Source organism: Budorcas taxicolor, chromosome 4, assembly GCF_023091745.1.
Source record: "Budorcas taxicolor isolate Tak-1 chromosome 4, Takin1.1, whole genome shotgun sequence".
NCBI classification, from domain to species: Eukaryota; Metazoa; Chordata; class Mammalia; order Artiodactyla; family Bovidae; genus Budorcas; species Budorcas taxicolor.
Window position 1 is genome coordinate 38323436 of NC_068913.1, and position 23426 is coordinate 38346861.

Here is a 23426-nt window from a genome sequence, read left to right on the forward strand (position 1 = left end):
AAGGTCCGTCTAGTCAAGGCTATGGTTTTTCCAGTAGTCATGTATGGATGTGAGAGTTGGACTGTGAAGAAAGCTGAGTGCCAAAGAATTGAAGCTTTTGAACTTTGGTGTTGGAGAAGACTCTTGAGAGTCCCTTGGACTGCAAGAAGTTTCAGCCAATCCATTCTGAAGGATATCAGTCCTGGGATTTCTTTGGAGAGAATGATTCCAAAGCTGAAACTCCAGTACTTTGGCCCCCTCATGAGAAGAGTTGACTCATTGGAAAAGACTCTGATGCTGGGAGGGATTGGGGGCAGGAGGAGAAAGGGACGACAGAGGGTGAGATGGCTGGATGGTATAACTGACTTGATGGATGTGAGTCTGAGTGAACTCCAGGAGTTGGTGATGGACAGGGAGGCCTGGCGTGCTATGATTCATGGGGTCTCAAAGAGTTGGACATGACTCAGTGACTGTACTGAACTGAACTTACTGATGCTGAATTTTGTCAAAGGCTTTTTCTGCATCTGTTGAGATTATCATATCTTCTTTTTGGTTTGAATTTGGTAATATGATGTATCACATTGATTGATTTGCTTACATTGAAAAATTTATGCATCCTTGAGATAAATCCAACTTGATCATGGTGTATGATCCTCTTAATGTGGTGTTTAATACTGTTTGCTAGAATTTTGTTAAGGATTTTTGTATCTATGTTTATTTAGTGATATTGACCTTAATTTTCCTCTTTTTTATTGTCTTTGTCTGGCTTTGGTATCAGGGTGATGATGATGGCCTCATATAATGAGTTGTCAAGTGTTCCTTCCTTGGAATTTTTGCAAAAGTTTTAGATGAGCCTGCCTGGCTGGCACTTGCTCAGTGTGTCAGGCACTTAAGTGACCACTCTCTCCGGAGTCTTTCTCTATTGTTCAGCTGGCATGTGGGGAAAGAGAGAGGCTACAGTGATGTTCCCACCCCCTGTGTTAGATTGAGCAGTATTGCCTTGCCTCCAAGGCTGCCTAGTTTTCCTCCACAGGCATTTCCTACCACAGTCTCCTCCCTCATGTCACCTTGGTTATCTCCCCTGCAGTCAACAGCAGACCTCACCCTGGGATTGTTCTCCATCCCTAAGTTCCAGCCCCCAGCCACTGTGCTTTCTAGAGGACTTATGCCCCTGTCCATGGTACATATGGCTATGGCAATGATTGTCTGTGTGATTCTCATTCCATTCAGAGTGTCACAGGTCAGCTGCTTCACTCTCCAACAGCCTCAAATGCTTCTCTGTCCCAAACAATTGCCCCAGTGTGGGGTTTGACCCCTGCTTCAGTTCCCTCACCCTCCAGATACAAGTCCAGTCCTGCTCACTGTCCTCTTTCCTCACCTACTTGCTTTGTCCTGCCAAGTCTTACATGGTTCTATACATTCTTTTCTGGTGGTCAGGTACTCCTGCCCACTCTCAGCTGGTGTTCTGCAAGATTTTCTGTGTCTGAAAGTTGTATTCCTGAGGCATGTGTGAAGAGAGATGTCCTACATGTCCACTTACTCCTCTGCCCTCGTGTTCACTGCTCTTAGTTTCCTGAATGGTGAGTTTTAAGCCAGCTTTTTCCCTCTCCTCTTTCCCATTCATCAAGAAGCTCTTTAGCTCCTCTTTGCTTTCTGCCTTTAGGGTGGTATATCTACATATCTGAAGTTGTTGCTGTATCTTATATGCACTTTCTTTTTAATAAGAACTGGAGAGATGTAAGATTAATCTGCTTTCAAATGCTGTACAAACTTGGTGCAGGAAATAATGGGTATGGAACATCATTTCTAGAGATAGCTATTAAAGACATTGTGTGCATGTGCGTCTGTGTATGAGTGAGAAAGAGTGATAAAAACAAACGCTCATATATCAATAGCATTGACTGTGTGCTAGACATGCTGCCAGTGCTTCAGGTATAAATATATGTAGAATTTAATAGTAATTTAATACTGTAACAAACTACATGTTGCATACCCCAAGGAAATAGCAACCCACTCCAGTACTCTTGCCTGGAAAATCCCATGGACAGAGGAGCCTGGTAGACTGCAGTCCATGGGTCGCAAAGAGTTGGACATGACTGAGCGACTTCACTTATAGACACAGAGGGACAGACATACAGTATAACATATCACAATGAGGAAACCAGAAAAGCATGTAAAGACAAGCTAAGAAAAAGATACCATATGCCCTGTTGCCAACATTAAAATTATAAAAAATTTATAAAAGTTCTAGAAGATGGGGATTTTCTAGTTCTGAGGCAAGCGTCACTGACCTTGCACTCTGCATCGCCTACAGTATTTTCCAAGTGATAGTGACTTGAGTAAATGTTTCCAGATCTTGAGTGTTTCTGCCTGCATATGCCTAGTTTGGTCCATAAAATTGGACAGGAGCACAAATGCCAACACAGAACTATATAAAGAAATATGTTTTAGAATTTGAAGATTTATAAAAATTGAATCAACAGGAAAATATATTGCACAAGTGCTAAGAAAAAGGAAAGATGCCATAAATAATGAAAACTTTCCATTTGTTAAAATATGTGATTGTCATAAATGATTTTTAATTATGCCAAATTTTAAAAGACCTATAAATTTATAATTTATGCCCAACATTATAGCTTATTAAAGAAAACCAATTCCACTTCCTCCACAAATAAAACACATGTTTTCTTCTTCCCATGGATCATCCTTGAGATATCTACTCTCTCTGTAATCTTGTGCTTGACACTCTGAATAAACCCTGGTAGAGTTTTCATAAGCTCTTAGTCTACTCTTTGTGAAATACTTATCTGACCTGTAAGGCTGACAGAACACAGACAGGAAAAATAAGCATTAAATGTTTGCTATACATTGGGCTAATACTAGTGAATTAAAATTTTGTTTAAATGTAAATGTTTCTTTTGGTTACATTTACGAAAAAGGCATTTTACCACCCGTATACTTATAGATAAATTTATAGATTTACCTATAGTCATGAGTATGGATATAGATTTCCTTAACTCTTCCTCTCATGGGAAATAATTTAATGCAGAAGAGTTACCATCTTTTAAAAAAGCTGACTGTATTTGATTGAATACGTACATTAGTATGATTATGTATTGAACAATATAGCAATCCTGAGAGGTGAGATGGCCATTATGTAAAAGGTATAATTGCTGTGGTTTCTTGATTGATATAAAGCAGCAGAGTGCTCAAAGTAGCATTAAAGTTGAAGATGTTAGTGTGCAAAGTCCTCACAGACAAGGCCCAAAACATATAACCTTACTTTTATAGACACTGTTAGTTCAAAGGACTCTGGATATCTATGACAAGAAGATCTTTCCTGTTAAAAGAAGATGGCAATATTCAGTTTAATGAATGCCTTTGAGAGGTATAAGCAGTGTCAGTGCTGTATCAGTGCTCTGCCACTGTACCCATCACAGTGTCTAGGGCATCCATGCTCAGTCACTAAGTCATGTGATGGTCTTTGCAGCCCTGTGGCCTGTAGCCCTCCAGACTCCTCTGTCCATGGGATTCTGCAGGCAAACCTGCTGGAGTGGGTTGCCATGTCCTCCTCCATGGGATCGTCCCAACCCGGGGAATGAAACGGCATCTCATGTCTCCTGCGTTGGCAGGCAGGATCTTTACTACTAACCGCCGGGGAAACCTACAGTGTCTAGTACAGATTATTTATTAAGCAAAATTGAGTAGTATTATGGTGGAGAGAGTTATATTTTATTTATATTGTCCTCCCATAAAGCTCTCAAAGATATACAGATTTATTTGTTTCAGTCATTCTCATATCATTTTATTCATTCATTCATTTATTCATAAACTTATTAATCAACATGTATTTATTGACTAACAACTAAATGTTAGGCCCCATCCTACTTGTAAATATGATGAGATATAGAACATGTCTTTGAATACAAGTTAGGCATATGATGACATAGAGCATCAAGCACTCTTGCTGTTATTGGTATCCTCAGTGGCCCCTGCCCTAGATCACTGCCTTTGCACCAGAAACAGCAGGAGGCCTTGCCCTAGATTTATGGCACAGTATACTTCCAACTGTTCGGCTTCCTACTTTACTGGGCTAATCTCCCAGTTCTTGGGCTTACATCGTTTTTTAATGTCTTCTCCTAACTAATGCCTTCTCCTAACTAAACTAACTAATTTATAGCATCTGCATCCCTCCTGGGTAACATTTGATCTTAGCAAGGAAAGATTCTACTTCTTTCTCAGTACCATAAATATTCCTGTAATTTATCCTGATGTTGGTAGCCAGATGAAGGAGATAAAAAATAAGCTGACTCAAAAAATTATGCAAGTTACATAGAATTAATTGAAAAATAGCATTCTGTACAACATTCTTATACAACTTCTGTATAAACTGAGTACAAAAAGTTGTTGATAATCATCACTGATTAGTTAAAAATACAATATATATTTTTAAGTGTTCAAATGCTTTATTTTAATCTTCTTACAGAAACTAATTTATATGAAATATGTAGAATTCAAATATCATGATATTGAAGTTATTTACACATACTGGTCTCTAAAATATCAGATCATCATAAGATATCCTGTTTCTTTGCCAGAATTTTATTTTCTTAGTCATAGAAACCAATTTTGTGCAACCAGGAAAATATAACAGATGTCAAAGCCACAGCTCAGAAAAGAAAAAAAAAGTCATCCCTTCTAGTTTAGATAATCCCCAGAGTTTTGCCTTTGGAGTAAGTCTAGTTTCCTGTAGCAATACCTTAAAGAGAAGAATGAGGTTTTGTGGTTGGAATTTATGACTGGAAGTGAGGAATCCTAGTTTGTAATTTTGGTTGCACCATTTATTTATTGTCTCTTGGAGCAGTAAAGTAGCAATGATTAATAAATAAACATTTACAGACTGTTTCTAGGGCTCTGTGAAACCGCACAAGGCAAATATTCATTGTCACCAGAAGTATTTGAAATATTATTATTCAAATATCAGGTGGTAAGAAAAATGAAACAGGAGAGATTATTTTCACCAGCCTCAAAATATGTAAAATCCTACAGAAACTGAGTAGATTGTTGTTGTTTTGTTTTGTTGAAAGAATTATATTGAAAAGGGGAATTATCTTCCCAAAATACAGAATATTTTTAGATTTCAATATCACATTTTCTTTTTCCTCTGAACTCTTACACAGTGAAAAAGAGTTCCTCAAGAGTTCAGTGGAGATCTCACATCCATCTATGAATATACATTGTCATAGGAAGTGAAATGAATTTGATTAATGACTCCCAACTAAGCAAGGGCAACATCTGAGCTTTGGAAATAGGAGCTTATAACTAGACTACTAGTTCTTAAGTAAACCTGAAATTCTCATCCACCCACTGACCCACCCCACCCAGGAAGAAACAAACTAAGTAAATGAAGTGCTGGATATGTCTACATGATGAAGGAGGTGGAACCCACCCTACTCTGATGCTACAGAAGAAAGTGCTGTCAGATGCAAGGCAGAGGATGAGGCTTTGAACACAAAGAGTTGATTTCAGCACTTCAAAGTGAGATGTGGTTCTCTCTTATAGTAGATAAAGTATGAGTCTTTGCAATAGGTTTTTAACTATCACAGGAAAGGTATGAACACAAGATGCGAAATACCATTCTATTTAATATGTCTAAAACAGGACAAGAAATTTTCATCGTCTTTTTTCTTGATTTTGGTCCACATGCTTTTCTTTCACTGGTTTATTAAGTTATTTGAATCATGACATTTATTCTATCCAAACCATACTGCTTACATTTATGAATGTAAACACACCAATTTTGCCACAATTAAGCACTGGCAAAAATTAAGGTATTTATAAAATTTTGTTTCAAGTCTTTTTTGCTTTTCATTTTCATTTATGGAGAGCCAGTGCACACACTGCTGCTGAATCAGATCAGGGAAAATCACAGCAGGCCCTATCTAATTTCTATTGGGAGGCCCTAGCCAGTCCCTGTGAGGATTTCTGTTTCAGAATAGGCACACATTCCTGCCCTAAAACAAACGACTTGACTGTTAAGCCAGTGTCCACATGTGTATACATCTTAATACTTTAAATGTTACCTGATTATACTACATGAAATTCTAAACATATACTGAGGAAAATTAAAGAGAATTGAGGTCCCTATTTCAGAATATATTATAGCGGGGCCCATTTTCCTAATGTCCTCGGGATAAGGACATTAAGTTTTAAAACAGGTAGCGTGGCAAACCTGTTTACAGTAGATTTGAACAGCAGATGGGTTACTTGTTACAACTTCAAAGAACTCCAGTAGAGGCTAAACAAAATTTAAAAAAATTAAAGTGCCCAGTCTGCTTTTGATGAGTGTTTGACATTTATTACTTCCTTTGGCTTTTTATCCTTAAAAAATCTTGTGTGATTTAGGAGGACCAGTCTGTGAGCTGCCATAGAGTCACAAATTGTTAGTCAGGAAAGGATATTCCCTTGTTATCATGTGACTCATGGAAAACTGTGGAGACACTCTCTTCTCCCAAATGATTTTTGACAGCTTTTTAAATATCCCTTTCATCCATCTTAGTGCTCTATGTCTAGAATGCCTATGCCATGAGAAAGCTCAGAGGGGAATATAGAAGGGCAGGAATATAAAAATCACCTGTTTCATTTCAATTATTCGTGCTTCTCCAGTGAAGAGAAAAGTTGTCAGCTAGGCAAACTGAGAGGTAGGGCCTTGCCAATCACAACTCGAGGAGTTTCCATTCAGGGAGAAAAGTCGTTATAGGGTTCAGAATATTTTTATTTATGTCTCATAAACAAGTTTAAAAATAACACCAAAAAAGGATGTTAACCATATGCTGTTTCACAGTTTGTGAGTAAAGGGGATAAACTTACCAAAGTTTCCTCCAGCCCTTTGAACTTGAGAGCCTGTGTGCATTTTCCATTCCATTGTACAATATGCTAAACATTAACCCCTTCAGTGCTACTCTCCAATGTTTGGTAAGCTCCCTTTGTCCAGCAAACCCAGTACCTCTTCTCATCATTTTTATTATTGTAGTTAACTAGAGGACTTCCAAACAGATGTTTACATTGACTAGGCTTTTGTTTTCCTTATTTGCCTTAAAAAATACTTTTAGATAAAATTATGATGGAAGATCATAGGTTAAAAAAATATCCAAAGAATCCCTCGGCCTCAGAGCAGTGACCTCTTATAATGAATTTTAACAGGATTTTACGAATATATTTCATCATTCAGTACTAAAAGAGTTAAAGATAAATAACCACTTGCAGATACTGATAATAACTTTTAGTATTATTTTTTTTTAACTTTTAGTATGATTTAATATGACCTATAGTGTAGCCACATGAAATAACTTCATTTCACAAATCCATGTACTATTTCCAGGCATGTGTGAGTACTAAGTTGCTTCAGTTGTGTCCGACTCTTTGAGACCCTATAGTCCATATAGCCTGTCAGGCTCCTCTGTTCTAGCTCTTCTCCAGGCAAGAAGACTGGAGTGGGTTGAAATTTATTGAGTCCTAAATATGACAAAGCAGTATCCTTCAAGTTAACCTTAACATGTCACTTCTTGTAAAAGAAAGTCAGTTTCGTAGTTTTTCCTCTACATTGTGTACATATATGTACATGTGCGGCACTAGTCGCTCGGTCGTGTCTGACTCTTTGTGACCCCATGGACTGTAGTCTGTCAGGTTCCTTTGTCCACGGGGTTCTCCAAGCAAGAATACTGGAGTGGGTTGCCATGCCCTCCTCCAGGGGATCTTCCCAACCTATGGCTCAAACCCAGGTCTCCCACATTGAAGGCAGATTCTTTACCAGCTGAGCCACCAAGGAAGCCCAAGAATACTGGAGTGAATGGCCTAACCCTTCTTCAAGGGATCTTCCCTACCCAGAAATCAAACTGGGGTCTCTTGTGCTGTAGGCTGATTCTTCACCAGGTGAGCTCCAGGGAAGCCCATATATGTACATGTATTTATACATATAAAGGGACTGCCTATGTACAAAAGCAACTATACAAAGACTCAAGTCTGGATGGGATGTTGCTTCATCACATCATCTTTCTCACCCCCATCACCCATATTATGTTCTAAAACTCCAAATGCTAATTGCACATGAATTTTATTCTTTTGCATTGGAAAAATATTATAAATCTTTAGATACTCAATAAAGTTGAACAAAAAGTGACAGAAACAGAATGGGTTCATCTGTCATCACAACGAAAGAAGACATTACAATTTGAAGTCTTGCCCAGATGGCGATTGTTCAAAGGATCAGAAGACATCAGTACAGGGTTGCAGAATTTTTCTGTTCTTATTTTTGAAACTGATTTTGGTTTAGCTGCTAACCTGTATGCCATCTTTATTTTTCTCATTATCAGTAACAGTTCTCCTAATGAGACTGACGATGAATGTGATCTCAGAATAAAATCATAGAAGTTTGCTAAACAATGGAAATAATACAATGACACAGGCAAGATAAACGTCTGAAGTTTTCTAGGTTAGACCAAAGAGAAGGGAGAATGTTGACTCCAGAGTTATTCACCAAATACTATAAATTTGAATATTTCTTCAGGTTTTGAGGTTCAGCAGAGTTGTTGTGGTATAACAGAAGTGTTCCCATATATTTCTAGATGGAATTCTACAATCTTTGTAAGAGGGTCAAGGCTCAGGGTGGAAAGAACCTGGCCTTGAGAGTATGTTTCCTTTGATTGCAGGTAGCCTGAATGGAAAACCTAGGTGGAGACAGGAACAAACTTACCAACATCTCACTTCTTTACACCTCAGTTTAGTCACCTATAACCAGCAGGTAAGAATAGCAACCGTACAGAATGTTTGTGACAAGATAATGTTTCTGCAGCTATTAGAAGAATATCTTTATTATGATCACTGTTCAAAAATATTCATTGTTATTTCTATTTGTTATATTGTTTTTCAACTTTGAGCCAAGGCCTGCTCAGGCCAGATTCTTAATGTTCCTGGGTACTTCACTCCATTATGGTTATCTGCTTTCAAGTTAAGTTTTGAAACCTCATCTTAATTCTGTCTTTCACTCAGACCTTGTCTCCAGCAGTCAAAAATGCAGCTTGACAAGACACACAAGCTTCTAGTACTCACCAATTTTTACTCCACTAAAATTTGAAGAAGGTAATTAGGAATAGCGCTATCACGAACCTCTTATAAATGTCTTTGGTATACATATGTAGGCCCAGACATACCAAACTGTTGATAGTAACATGCAAAACAGATAAAACTGACCCCTGATGATAAAAGCCTAATTAAGTAATTGCATGTTGAGATGTGTGGGTAGTGATGGGGAGGGAGCAGAAGGTGAATTTCTGGGATATTGGTGATCATGGGGTGATGGTTACATGGTATGTAAAGGTTAATCACCTGGCACTTAAAATGTGTGCACTTTACAATGGTCAAAGTAAAATATAAATGACAGCTCCATGCAAAAGAATGAAATTAGGACACTACCTAATGCCATACACAAAGATAAAATCAAAATGGATTAAAGACCTAAATGTAAGACCAGAAACTATTAAACTCTTAGAACAAAACATAGGCAGGACACTTGATAACATAAATCAAAGCAAGATCTTCTATGACCCACCTCCTAAATAATGGAAATAACAAAAATAGTCAAGTGGGATCTGCTGCTGCTGCTGCTACTAAGTCGCTTCAGTCGTGTCTGACTCTGTGTGACCCCGTAGACGGCAGCCCACCAGGCTCCCCGGTCCCTGAAATTGTCCAGGCAAGAACACTGGAGTGGGTTGCCATTTCCTTCTCCAATGCATGAAAGTGAAAAGTGAAAGTGAAGTCGCTCAGTCATGTACGACTCTTTGCAACCCCATGGACTGCAGCCTACCAGGCTCCTCCGCCTATGGGATTTTCCAGGCAAGAGTACTGGAGTGGGTTACCATTGCCTTCTCCACAAGTGGGATCTAATTAAACTGAAAAGCTTTTGTACAGAAAAGGAAACTACAAACAAGGTGAAAAGACAACCCTCAGAATGCGAGAAAATCATAGCAAATGAAACAACTGACAATTTCCAAAATATACAAGCAGCTCATACAACTCAATACCATAAAAGCAAACAACCCAATTAAAAAGTGGGAAAGGGACCTGAACAGGCATTTCTCCAAAGAAGACATACAGATGGCCAACAAGCACATGAAAAGATGCTCAACATAGCTCATTATTAGAAAAATGCAAATCAAAACTACAATGAGATACCCACGCACACCACTCAGAATGGCCATCATCAAAAAGTCTACAAACAATACATGCTTCACAGGGTGTGGAAAAAAGGGAAAACTTACATTTCTGGTGGGAATGTAAAGTGACAGAGCCAGTATGGATGATGGTATGGCGATGCCTTAAAACGCTAGGAATAAAACCGCCATATGACCCAGCAATCCCACTCCTGGGCATATACCCTGAGGAAAGCAACATTGAAAAAGACACATGTACGCGACTGTTCATTGCAGCACTATTTGCAATAGCTAGAACATAGAAGAAACCTAGATGTCCATCGATAGATGAATGGATGAAGCAGCTGTAGTACATATATACAATGGAATACTACTCAGCCATAAAAAAGAACACTTTTGAATCCATTCTAATAAGATGGATGAAGCTAGAGCCTATTATACACAATAAAGTAAGTCAGAAAGAGAAAGATAAATATGGTTTACTGACACACATATATGGAATCTAAAGAGATGGCACTGATTAATTTATTTTCAGGGCAGCAAAGGAGGAACAGACATAGAGAACAGACCTATGGACACAAGGGGAGGGGAGGAGGGAGAAGGGGAGATGTATGGAGACAGCAACAGAAATTTACAATACCATGTGCAAAACAGATAGCCAGTGGGAGTTTACCGTATGACTCAGGTAACTCAAACAGGGGCTCTGTGACTGGCTGAAGGGTGGGGTGGGGAGGGAAATGGGAGGGAGGTCCAGAGGGAGGGATCATGGGTGTATCTGTGTCTGATTCTTGTTGGTGTATGACAGAAAACCACAAAATTCTGTAAAGCAATTATCCTTCAATTTAAAAAATTTTAAAAAAGAGAAAATGGGGGAAAATGTCTGACGAAAAGTTGTCTAGAAGTAATGATTTTCATTAATTTCATATTAGTTAAAATTTATGTTGGAGTGTTATGGTTCACTGTCCTCTGATTTCAATTCTGAAAGAAGTATTTAAACCATAGCACCTCAACTCTTAGGTAAAAGCCCTTCTAATTTTAGACTTTGTATTCAACTCTGTCTCCTTTCATTTTTCTTCCTACTTGGTTTCATTGACCTCCAAATCATTTCTCATTTTTTGCTGAACTTTAGCACCTGACTCAAGTGATTTTTCCCCAACCATGTATTATTGCTTCCTTAAGCACGGAGTCGGACATGACTGAATTACCTTCACTTTCACTTTCTAGGCAAATTCAGTGTCTTCAGTTATTGCTCAGCTAACAATTTGCCATTTTACTTCCTTGGTTTCATCTCCATTTAACTCAACTTCAGTGACTAAATCTGATAGTCACATCTACACCTTGTCATCAGGGGTTTGGAATAAAAGACTGAGACAACTGAATCTTCACAGCCTCCTTTCTTTGGCACTCTCTTTCCCAGTAAAGGAGATCAGTTCTTCATCTCACCCAACATCCAATAGCCTGATGTTTCTATATTCTCAACTGTTACTATTTTTCATTTCTTTATAATCTTACAAGTTTAATTTATATTTCACTACCAGGATAACATCTCACTCTCCAGGCCAGTTTAACTTCTTTGCACCTTTCTGCTAAACCCCAGTGTTGGATCATTTGAATAACCTGTCATCTTCATACTTCCACCAGAACTGCTAGAGATAAATAACAGAACAGTGAAGTTTAGTAACAGTACACAATCATGATGACAAGCATCAACCAGGCCCTAATGCTGCCTAGTGTTTCTTAGTTTTCCTCATCAACTCCCCACAGTTTTCCACAGCAATCCTGTCAAGATTTATTTATCTTCCTCACATACAGCCTTTCCCTTCCTCCATCCCATCCTCTGAGAGACAACTTAGCAACCAAAACTGTAATGGAAAAAATAACCATCAAATGAGAACTATCCCAACTTTTGCTAGCTTATAAATGTAGCTGTCTCATTGCTTATAATTTTCTTATACCCTCTCAATACAGTGGATGTTTTCTTCCTTCTATTCAATTTGTGTTCTGGACCTCATTCTCTATTTCTTCTTGGAGCTTTCACTCTATCTTATGTTGCTTCAATCCAGTAACTTCAACTCTTGCTTCTTTATTAGACAATTCTTACTTCTTTACTGGATAATTCTTATGATTTTACAATAAGATGTCTTTCACCTACAGCTTCTCTCTTCCCACACCCCTCTCTAGCTGCTACTCTCTTTTTTCTTTTCTTCCTTTCACAGATAAATATCCAGATCTATGTAGATATATACATGTATTAATATGTAAAACACATATAATACATACATGTATAACAATACATTACACACCTATATGTAACTATAGTGTATAATATACACACATGCATATATAACACATAAATTGTATATCTATATCTATTCTACATACATTTAATCACTACCAAACTGATCTCATTAAAGTTGAAAATAAGTGATGGCTTTCACTTAATCAAACAGACACTTAGAAAATATTATCATAGATTTTGCCTTTTGGACTTTCTTTCTACTAGATTAGAAACTCTGGGGGCAGGGGCGGTGCTGGGGCTAAATCTGTCTTGCTAAACTTTTAGCAAGTTCTCCACACTCCTCCCAGGAAATATTTGCTGTGTGATTTAATTAATATTATTAAAAGTCATATAATGTTTTTTAATCAGAACTTGCATTCAGGAAAACTTCTGTAGAAAAAATGATTTTGTTACTTAAGCACAAAGGAAATGCTTTCTAAAACTTTCAGAGTTGGGCACTCTTATTCAACTTTATTTAAGTTTATACTTTTAACATTTTAAATTGATGAGTTTATAGAATGCAATTTCTGTTCGTGACTAGGAGAGCAAAATAATGTATTTTATATTATATCATTCAATGCATATTGATTCTTCACTGTAGAACAGAAACTCAATTTTTGTATGTAATCCTGAATTACTCTATAGGTGAGAACTTGTTTTTCTAATGTATGTGTACATGGAAGTTTGGTTTTCATAGATGACAACTATTCTTTGAGGATTTCAGAAATGTCTTAGTAAGCAGTAATAGTTCTGGCAGGTTTGTAACTTATGAAGAGACTTTCAACAACAGATCTTACATGTATAGTCCATTTTGTTGTATATCCTGCAGCAGGCTCAATATCACATCTGGAAAGAAAATCTCTTTCTTCTTGTGTTATGTTGTGGTTTGCCTTTTTCAGAAATTAGTATTCTTCTATTTGAGTATGAATGGCTTTTCCATCTTTAATCTTTCATAAATGATTATCAACCCTATTCTGCATGGCTATTAAATTATGTAATGCTACATTTTAACAGCTTCTCAGAATCACTGCCTACCTGGTAACAGTCAAGTGGTCTAAGATTGATCTTGTTCTTTCTCAACACTTACCAACATCCCTCCAGAGAAAAATAACATCCAGGGAAGAGGACTGTTTGGAGCATTTGCTTTCCATTCAGTCTAGCACGTACTCAAGAAGAGTATTTTTTAATTGATCTGCATATTCAAAAAAAATGTATATCATTTTATCTCTGATTCATTTTTCTTGAATTATAGAATATTATTTTTAAAAACCATATTATTCTTGTAGTTGTATTTATTGTAAGAATGTGTGACATCAAATTTCTCAGGACCCTAAAAGTAAATTTCTCTAGTCTTCCATACCAGGAATAGGTATATGAGATGTTCTCTGCAACTGGTTTGTTTGGTTTTTGTGGATGTGGAATCACATGCTTGGTTTTACTAACCCTCTTATCAAAGTAGAGCAGCTGCTTAGAGTGGGAGAAAAAAGGTCTGTGTTCTCTTGTTGTTCTGGGTTACTCTGAAGAGACCTTCTAATACTCGTGAGAACCCTGCAGATTTAGTGACCAGGAAGTCCTAACAGTTGATCTGAAGATGAAACTACTTTTGTTGCTCAGGGGATGCCCAGTATGTGGTGAGGCAGGATGAGTCACGTAATAATATGTTCTGTGTAAAGGGTACCAGGTCAGTCACTAGACATGTAGTGTGGTTTCTGCAGGACCTCTGCTCCATGGGTAGCCTTTCAAGCTGTAAAGACATATAGTTTACTTGAGTCAGCCCTCTTGCTCAAAAATAGTCTGCTTGTCTTCACTTGAGCATAGATGTCATCACTAGAGGATAAATGAGAATACGCGGCTTATCCTAGAGGCAGTTCTTTTGACCATGTGCACTGGCTTCCACTCCTCCTGTCCACTTGGAAGCAGATTCTTCGCTCCCAATCATGTAAATCAGTCCCCCTGGCTTCTAACCTGCTGTTTCTCAATCAGAAATTCCAATGCAGATGGTCTCCTGATCATTTACCAAACCATAGCACCTTAGATTAGCAAATGATACTTTTCATTTTAACCAATGTTCCTGAAAACTCAGAGCACTGCAACACTGATAGAATTAAGGGCAGCCAATTGCACATAATAAAGAAACTAATAGTGTTATTAAGGCTATAGTTTGCTGAGTTTTGAAAATCACTTTTCTTTTTGCATAAATTATTTAAAAGGCATGGATTATATTTAAACCTGAAATTTTTATGGTAAGAAAAGTCTTATAGGAAGAGTACATTTTATGAATTTTATTACTACTGTCTTGTCTCCATTTAATACAAAATAATTAACTCTTCAGGAGGTTAGGTACTTGCTGGACATGGACACTTTTGCCAAACTGAATGGAAAGCAAAAGTAAAAATAAAGTATTCCATAACTGACAATAGTTTATTCTTAATAGGTTTTGTAGGAAATGATGAAATCAGAAGAAAATACTGTAAGTCTGGAATTTTTCCTTCATCGTGTGTTTTTTTAGATAGCATATTGATAAAGGCGGCCACCTGAAGAAAGTTTCCACTACTTAAGAAATAGTGGACTGTCAAGTTACATTGAATTGTGAAAACAGATTAAAATGAAAATATAAAGTGCCAAGCTTGTTTTAGAGTTAAGAAAAAAAAAAAAAAAACACACACTGGCATATGGCCAAAATATTTGCCTCCCAAATGTCATCTTTAGAACGATTTTTTAAACCCACTGTGATTGCTTCTCCCTCCTCTCAACTCCCAGCAGGCTAAAGCAGACCTCACATAAGTCCCACACAGATGTAGACAGAGAAACTGCTCATTATCAATCAACGAACACAAACAAGTTGAAGACTGCTCAGTTTCCCCTGTTAAAGGTAAAGAGGCTTAAAGCCCCCAAAGAGTTTATTATTCTGGTGCTAGGATCATCAAAATCATTTGACTTTGACTTGCACGGTAGCCACAGAGGTTAAATTAAGGTTAAGTTTCCCAAACAAAATGGAAGCAATTAAACAGTTAAATAATGTTGCTTTATTCTGTTTGTTTGTTTTTAACCCAGAGACCCCAAAATGTATAAAAATGTAAATTTTTGTATATTTTTAAGTAACAAAAATTATATATAAGAAATTGCCTTTTATGCTTAATTATATGCTTTCACATGTTATTTTTCCTCTAAAAACATTACACCAGAATAATACTATAAATCCAACCAGTAACTGATTATAAGATATCTCCCTTTGCAAGAGGATGTACAAGGACTTTTAAAGTTTATAAATTTTGATTAGGCAGGAAAAAAATCAAGCTTCTTGAAATGGGATAATATTTTTGTTTGAGTATGGTCAATTAGAAAGAAATCTGGTCAGAATCTAAAGAACTGGATGTAGCTGTTTTTCTTCCCTGAGAGCATTATGCAAGCATAACCTACTTTATCTTTTACAAAACATTTATATGTTTATTATCTCATTTGAATTCTAAAATAGCTTTATAAAGTAGAAGGACATTTGACAAATTTTTAAAAATCAATAAAAATAAAACTCATTGTGTATGTGACTTGCCTAAGACCATGTTTAGTAAGAGTTGGAGCTAGACACTAATTCACCACCAATTCCATATGCTACATTACATCTAGCTTGGAATCGTGTCTCTTTAAGTATAGTGAAGTATTTTGTTTATCTCTAATTAAAAAATATATTTTGGTGGTATTCTTAAAGAATAACTTTTCAGCACTGTAAATAATAGTTGACATACTATTTACTGAATCTATATGTCTGAAAAAATATCTTAACCCACCACCATGGGGAATAGGAGACCTGAATGTGTTGACTGCCTCTGCATACGTCAGCAAAAAGAAGTTAAAAACAATTTGGACTGTGACCAACACATGTCCTTTTCTTACTAAAGTCTTTTCCAGCTTGGTCTTAATTGCTATGCTGAGAACAAACACTCCCCTGCCATAATTTAGTCAAAAAGAGTTTCAGTAGCCGGGTTAATAAAAGAGGAAGGGTGGATTTGAAGAATGGCCCTTTCAGAGATTCTCTAGATCCTGGGCAATCTTTAGGTACAGAAGCCGTAGGGTTGGGGCAGAACATGATCCTCTTCAGGAACGAGAGGCCTGGCATTCAACAAGGTATAGAGAAGCACTTTATGCCTCAGAAACAGGGAAGGGAAGAGACTGAGCTGCATAAAACATTGCACTGGTTTGCCAAGTACAGACACACCCAGGTTTCCTGTTCCACATGAGGTTAGAGCTTGGATCACAGATGTCCAGCCAAATGTGGCCTTGCTCTGACCCAGATCATGCCACCAGAGAAGGACCAGTCACTCTGAGGAGCAGTTCTTTCTTTATTCCTTGAAGCCCTACACTCCCTTGTAGTGGGAACCTTGAGCTATTAAAGGGCTTAAAAAAACTTTTTGTTGTGTCTCCTAGATGGAGGCCCTCCCAACACAGAGTGTAATTTAAAAAAAAAAAAAAGTGGAAATTTTTTAGCTACTATGCATAGAGAAAACCTTTTAGCACTAAAAACAATCATTGATATGCTGTTTATTGAATCATGTTTCTGAAAAAATATGTTAACTCTTCATAGATAACTGGGCAAAAGAATGCAGTTTTTACCTTTGGGCAGAATAAGTAGAGACAAATTCTAGAGGAATCTCAGTGTATATCTGCTGACTCACAAGAAAGACAAGTATTCAGTTTACAATAAAATATTTTCTTAACCATACGTTACAACTTCCCAGCAAAAAGTTATACTGTTCATGGCTCCCTTTTGTTGTCATGGAGTGTTGACTTGCTAGAGCATGCCGCACGCAGGCATGAATGATACACAAAGCATCGTGATTATGTGTCAGGATGGTGTCGTCAAGAACTTGAAGTACTTTTTAATTTTCTTTTGGTAATTTTCTCTCAGGTAAAATATTAGCAGCCTTTTTAAGGAACAAGTTAGTATTTGAAGAGAAAGCAGAGGATTGGTGAGGGGAAAAAAAAATGTATGTGAGAAGAAAACTAAGATTTATTGTATATCTGAAGTGTTAGTTTCATCTGTCATTGCCAGAAAAGGAACCACAAATTCCAGTTTCTATCTTGAAGTGATAAAGGCAGGTTGTATGTATGGTTATCTATCTATCAGCAATGGGATGGTGGGTGACAAGAGAATGACTGCTTTATTCTGTCTAAAACAAAGCAGAAAGTAGTTTGGTGTATTTTTTTTTTTTTTTAACTATAAAAGAGCCTAGTCAGTTTGTCCTAATGTAATCCAGAACATAAATCTCACCTAAAAGCTTTTGAAGAAATAATTTAAGCTCAACATGTATTTTACCTTCTAAGCACTGCATGGATCAATAGCTGTGGTTCTTAAGGTCTTCCAAGCCTCATGCTGTCTGAGCAGCAGTACTCTCTTCTGAACAGCTACCTGGTGGGAGCAGTTTTGGTGGTGGTGGTTGAAGTGATCAAGAGTGTGCTTGCTCCTTGAATTTATTCAAAGTATTTTGGAGGCAGAATAGCTGATATCTTGCAGATATTTCCCCTTTTTCTTCCTCTTTTTATGAGCCAGTCAAAATGTTTCGTTGTATATTGGAAATTTTACCACTCTTTATTGACTTACTTACCTCTTCTTAACTGAAGGGTTTTTTATTGAAATTTATTTCAGTTAAAGATTGGATAACTTTTTCCGAATGCAAATGTTGGAAAGGACACCAACTTTGGGATATCAGTTAACTCTAAAAACAGAAGGAGAGAGAGTTTGCTATTTTTTTATATTGCTGCTTTCTTTCATTTCCTAAAATATAAAATACAATGGAGAGAAAAGGAACAAATATATCAATATGTGAATGTTCATTTAACAGTGATGGTGGATATCAGAGTGAACACTATATGACATTTTTCTGAAAAGTTAAAATACTTATATTTAAAAATTTTTAAAGCTTCCCAAAACCTCAATGTGGAACCACTAGAGATTAAAACTAAGACAGTTAATTCATTTCTATAGCTACACTCAGAATTAATTATTTCAAAACTTGAGAATAAGTCTTTCTAGGTTTACTTTTTAAATAAATGTTCTCATATTATTTTCTTTGTTTTACTTTCTGCAATTTTTTTCTTACATTTTGCAGCTTGATATTTTAGTTTTTCTTTTTGGCATTCATATTTCACCAATTTTTACCACTAAAAGATTTCCAATGTCAATACTTATACTTAAGAATCATGGTATACAATTGTATGATCATATTGTACTATATCATTTTGCAGTAATGTCTTCTCCAATTATTAAACATTTTTATTGTTTTCAACTATTTTCTGCTGAAATTAGCACTTTTGTAAGTAACTCATTTTGATGACTTCCTTAAAACTAATTTTTAGTACTTAAATTACAGTGTCAAATATAATACATAGTTACAGTTATTACACATATATACACAACAAACCTTTTTCTAGGATGGTATTGTTTCTTTTTTAGGAAGAGTATGCAGTGCTTAATTTATCACACCTTTAACCTGAAAAATGTAAACAAAATTTTGGATTTTTGTCAATTTAGGAGAAAATATATTAGCTACTTTGATGCTTTTCAATTTGAATATTAAATATATATGTACATAATATAGTCCTTTGAATTTCTCATTTTAGAAATAGCTTTTCTATAACTTAGGATGTTTAGTAATTTATTAGTTGTTATTTTATATATATATATATATTAGTAATCCTACATTATATCTGTGACAAACAATAGTAACAGTTTGTATTTTGTTTTAGCATAAATAGTTTAAAATTTTATATCATCAAGTCACTGGGCTGAAATCAAGGTCAACAGTCCCATGCTTCTTCTAGAGGCTCTAGGAGAGAATCCATTCCTTGCCTTTTTCCATTTCTGGAGCTGTCTGCCTTGGTTCATGGCCCTTTGTCCCATCTCTCTCTATCTGTCTCTTAAAGGGACACTTGTGATGGAATTTAGGGCCTGCCTGGGGTAACGCAGGAAATCTTATTTCAAGGGCCTTAGCTTAATCACATCTGCAAAAATTTTACACTTAAGGTAACATATACAGGTTCCATAGACTGGGACCTGTCATGTTTTGGTGGCCATTATGTGTTGTACTGCAATTCTATTTAAAAACATTTATAGTAAGTTATATGTTCATTTCTACTTTTTTTCAGTCCCCTTATAATTCTCTGTCTCTTGCTCCACATTTGGATCTGATATGTCTAGACTAGCCTTGGTGTTTTTCTGGTAATATTTGCAACAAATAATACTCTTTATTTTAGGATGCTGAATATCTAGTTCATTTAGGTGGAAAATGGTGATTTAAAACACTTGAGACTATGTATGTATGATATTTTAAATTGTAGTCTGTACTTACTAATTTTGATTAAAGCACTCAGTATTTAGACTGACGATGCTGGAAGAAAATGTGGGTTCTCCCTATAAAATAATAGAAAAAATAACTATCCTAGTACATTATATCATATCTTAAAATTTAGTTGGAGATGGTAGCTTTTTATTAGAGACGTAAAGTCCAGTATTCTTGCCTGGAAAATCCATAATCAGAGGAACCTGCTGGGCTACCGTCCATGGGGCTTCAAAAGAGTCAGATATGACTTAGAAACTAAACCACACTTTTTTAATGACTGCTATTTTTTTAAAAAAGATAATAGTTTTTACCTAGACTAAAAGTAATGATTGTGTATAAAACTCCATCGTTTGTGGAAGCAATTTCATCCAAAGATGGCCTCCAAAAATAATTAAACTCAGTAATGTGATTTTGATTTTAAGTTGAACTCCTCAGATTTAGTGCCTCAGATCTCATTATGTTTGTCAAAATATGCAAAAAATATTCTAACCACAGTTGTTTTCCTTTTATGATCCAATTTTTAGACTGTAAAAAGAAATTGCTACCTATAAAATATAATTAGCATTGCATTTTTAGTCAGAGAGATAACCAGATGCTTTAAAAAAATGAATTCATTATACAAGATTATCAAAACTTGTTCTGTGAGTAATTGCTGCTACTACTGCTGCTAAGTCGCTTCAGTCGTGTCCAACTCTGTGCGACCCCATAGACGGCAGCCCACCAGGCTCCCCCGTCCCTGGGATTCTCCAGGCAAGAACACTGGAGTGGGTTGCCATTTCCTTCTCCAATGCATGAAAGTGAAAATTGAAAGTGAAGTCACTCAGTTGTGTCCGACTCTTAGCGACCCCATGGACTGCGGCCCACCAGGCTCCTCCATCCATGGGATTTTTCAGGCAAGAGTACTGGAATGGGGTGTTATTTCATCAAATAAAAGTTCAGATATTTTTCTAAAATATTACTTGTATTATATCTTCCATTTTTCTTTGATATTTGTGTTAGAAATGAATATGTCACATGGCTACATAAAGAGGATTACTTATAAAGTGTTTGGTGGGTACAGTTGCCTATAGACAAACAAGTTAGTTTATCCACAAAAAATTTTTGCTCAAATATTTTAGATAAAATGTCTACTATTTCAAAAATTGAAAAATAATTTCTAGGGTAATTAGATTTTTGATTATGTAGATCCCTAATAAACTGTTAATATATTTTTTGTTTTCTCTACAGCACTTATGCTTAGCTTCACAGTTCTCGGAATCTTGCAAACTATTCTAAAATCTTTCATTAAAATAAAAAAAAATCATGTTTTAGTATTACCATTATAATACACTTTTCTTATAGTCTTAGAAAACATTCTTAATGGTTTTGAATTTGAAACATGGCTTTAAATCATTGTAGTTTTCATAGATACAGTCAAACTAGGAAATGTCAATATGTGCACTTTCATAATATATGGAGTGAAACACTTAAATTTTTCTAGGAAAAAATTAACATAGAAAAACTTTGCAATTCTATTTTACTTGTAAAAAATATGCTTTTAATATTATGTGTGAGTGGTTATGAGTAACCTATTCATAAGCTAACACTCCCCCTTTCCCCAAATGAAGGGAGTTGAGGCAGCTGACTGAGATACATAGATACAAATTAAATGGAGGACAGAGTTCAAAGTGTTTAAGTTTGAAGTGTTTACTTATATGTATTTGATCCTACAGTTACTTGCTTTGAATAGTATGCTGATGACGACAGTTTATCAGAAATGTGAAATAGAGGTATTATTACAAAGCCAACCAGTTTAAAAATCTCAAGATGCTAAGGTTGACTGCTATATTAATAACTACTGATATACTTACACAGATTGGCCAATAGATAAATGATACATGGAAATAAAAAGATCTATATATCTAAAAATAGATATATTGATATATAACAATAACTACTATTGTATAAGCCAAAATGGTATGTATGTTACTGGTGTTGTCCAATCTGATAGCATATTTTTAACCAAGCACAATTAATAGAGTTGTTAATTTTACTCAATGTAATGTGACTAGTTGATTTTTACAAATTCTCCCTACAGAAGTAGCTATTGCATTTCAAATGCTCTTTTAAAATATACTTTAAAGCATTTATAGTGTTCAGATTTCTAATAATAATTTTAAATATATTAGAATGTTGCACATTGGAAACATTTTCCCTTATCAGATACTATTAATAGAAAGTAAAGATATAAGGTCTAATTTCTGTTTTATTTATTTATTTTTATTGACATATAGTTGATTTAAAATATTATATTAGTTTCAGGCATACAGCATAGTAATTAAAAATTGTTATAGATTATAGTTCACATACATTTATTGTAAAGTATTGGTTCTATGCCCCATACTGTGCTCTATGTCCTTGTAGCATGTTTGTTTAATAGACAATAGTTTGTACCTCTTAAACTTTCACCCCTATGTTGCCCTCCTACCTTCCCTTTCCTCACCGGTATGTTCTTTATATCTGTAAGTATATGTCTTTTGGTTATATTCAGTACTTTTGTTTGTTAGATTTCACGTATAAATGGTAACATACAGTGTTTCTCTTTCTCTATATGACTTACTCTCCACATCCATCATGTTTTTGCAGATGGTAAAATACCAATCCTTATTGTGGCTGAGTAGTTTTCTGTTGTACAAATATATCACATCTTCTTTATCCATTTGTCTATTGATGGAGACTCAGGTTTCTTCCATATCTTGACAATTGTAAACAATGTTGCTATGAACATTGAAATGCATGTGTCATTAACTGGTGTTTCTGTTTTCTTCATATATACACACCCAGGAGTGAAATTACAAAATCTTAAGACAGTTTTATTTTTTAGTGTTTTGGAACCATCTGTGCTGATTTCCACAGTGGTTGGACCAATATTCACTCCCACAAACAGTATACAAGGGTGCCATTTTATATACATCCTAGGCAATATTTGTTAATTGTGTTCCTTTCTTTCTCTTGAAACATAGTTGATTACAACACTATGTTAGTTTTAGCTATATTCAGTTATATATATATATATATATATATATACACACACACACACACACACACACACACACACACACACACACACACACACATAATGTGTGAAGTGAAGTGAAGTGAAGTGAAGTGAAATGAAGTCTCTCAGTCATGTCTGACTCTTTGCAACCCCGTGGACTGTAGCCCACCAAGCTCCTCCGTCCATGGGATTCTCCAGGCAAGATACTGGAGTGGGTTGCCATTTCCTTCTCCAGGGGATCTTCCCAATCCAGGGATCAAACCCGGGTCTCCCGCATTGGAGGCAGACTCTCTAAACTCTGAGCCACCAGGGAAGCCCTGGTGTGTATACATACACATCATGTATATGTATATATAATCTTACATGGGCTTCCCAGGTGGCTCAGGGTAAAGAATCACCTCCAGTGCAGATGTGAGTTCCATCCCTGAGTCAGACAGATCCCCTGGGGAAGGAAATGGCAACCCACTCTAGTGTTCTTGCCTGGAAAATCCCATGGAATATGTTAGAGCATTTGCCATCATAGGTTTTTATAAGATATAGAACATAGTGTTATATAGTAAATCCTTATTGCTTATCTGTTTTATGTGTAG

General features: G+C 36.0%; 1 protein-coding gene across 1 annotated transcript in view; it reads left to right on the plus strand.

The window, feature by feature from the left end:
• SEMA3A (semaphorin 3A) overlaps positions 1-23426 on the plus strand; it is a 366549-nt gene that overhangs the window by 63293 nt on the left and 279830 nt on the right. The gene's annotated exons all lie outside the window — the stretch shown is intronic.